The sequence below is a fragment of the Morone saxatilis genome, unplaced genomic scaffold, assembly GCF_004916995.1.
Source record: "Morone saxatilis isolate NCDOM2014 unplaced genomic scaffold, NCSU_SB_2.0 Contig8, whole genome shotgun sequence".
Lineage (NCBI taxonomy): Eukaryota > Metazoa > Chordata > Actinopteri > Moronidae > Morone > Morone saxatilis.
This window is the reverse complement of record NW_023340257.1, coordinates 7,700,857-7,702,870: the sequence shown is the minus strand read 5'-3', so window position 1 is coordinate 7,702,870 and position 2,014 is coordinate 7,700,857.

Below are 2,014 nucleotides of genomic sequence, written 5' to 3'. Positions count from 1 at the left end.
TCTGTGTGGTTTTGCAACCACGTTCATCCGTCCCTCATTCCTTTCCTGCGTCCTTTGCGCCATCTGTTGCTTCTGCGAACTTTCTGCACCAGGTGTTCCTCTCAACCTGTCACCAATAAATCTCAGCTAACAGCAAACTGCTGCTGGCGCTGCCTTCAAATCAGACACATTCTCACTGCTGCAATTACCCAAAGGTAGCGGCAATTTGAGCTGCAAACCCCCTGAGTGGACAATTGGCGAAGACCTGTGAAATCACACCCCAACACCTTCTCACTTTCAAGCCTTTTCACACCTTTTTATCCCGAGAAACAACCCCTGCTGTCCTCTGAGGACCATTAGTTGTTTATTTATTTATTTACCTTCCTACAGATAATGTATACAGCTGATGGTTACTTCTCGTGGCATGATTTTTTTTTTCTACTAAATTACAACTTTTATCACCTCACAACTACATGCAAACTTTGTTACTGTGATAATCCAATTACCGTAGTTACCAATATAAAAGCACAAGTTTTATTGCCCACGAGCAAGATACATATCTACAGTCAAATTACAAAATGTGATGTTTCCAGCTTTTCTTTATCTAAACGCACGCAGGAATAAATAAATAAATAAATATGAAACGGCACATGTAGACACTTGAACGTACTAAACACAACAGATTTAATTGCATGTATGTCAAACTTCCTCTTGCGCTTTATTTGTTTGTTTTATGTGTTTATTTGCTCTGAAGTATTCTTCATGCCACCGAGGCCGCTCTCTCCCAATTTAATCTTCAAGTTGGAGGCTGAAAACTGTGTAATTAGAAGATGGATGCCACACTAATCCCTTTAAGCCAAATGAATGCATGACGCTGAGGAGGAGGCAGTGCGTTTAAATTAAACTGATGGTACTTAAGTGTTTTAAAACAATTAGGCAGCGATGGGAAGCTTACAGTCACGGTGAACAAATACAATCACAGGCAGGGAGACTGATCAAATTCATCAGAGGACATCTTAGCAAAGTTCACGTGAAAGGAAAAGTGCTGAAAGAGTGACTGGAGGTGTAGCTTACAGCACGGCCTGAATATAATGACCACTTTTGTCAGTGAGACAGTATGATGTAATAGGTTAACTTCACTGGAGGCTGATCTCTGGCAATAAGGAGCACAAGCTTACGTTGGTGTTTCAGGCTTTTCCCCAAGTTGATTTCAGCCAGAACCAATTATCACAACATGTTGATAACAAAGTGCTGACGTTGGTATTAATATTATTAGTCTAACTTACCAGAGTAGGAAAAAGAAAAGGGCCAAAGCCTTTCAGTCTATGTCTGCATTTACATTTACTGTACTAGTATTTCTATTTAATGCTACATTATACATCCACTCCACTACAATTCAGAGGGACATGTGATTCTTTTTAGTTACTATTTTATTTCACAGATTAAGATTTTACCTAAGAAACTACAAACTAAACTAAAATATGATGCTTAAAGTACTTAACAGTATATAAAGTAGTTATCACCTCCACTAGCTATATTATGAAAAAGCTGCTTGGATAGTAACCCATAAGTAATAATAATCTAATGTATAATATAATGATATATATATATATGTATATATATATATATTAGATCTTCTGCTGTATAAAGAGCACATTTAGACTGTTTTTATTGCAGTATAGCTACTTTTCCTTCAGTAATAAACCCTGAATAAGTTCTTCTTTTTGGTCTGTCTGTTTACAGCTGGATGCCTTCTTCTCTCTAATAAAACTACATTTGTATAATAAAAAAAGTGTAACCACCACAGTGAACCTCTGCCATGCCCCGGGAAGTTACTGAAGGAGGCGGGTATACTCCCGCTGCACGGGCACCTCTGCAGATCATATTTCTCACAGCCGTACGTGGCAGAGCACGGGGAGCTGCTGCAGCCCTGTTTCAGCACAAACTACCCAAAACAATGATCACATGTCTGTCTGTCTCTCTCTGTCTGTCTGTCTGTCTCTGTCTGTCTGTCTCTCTGTCTGTCTGTCTGTCT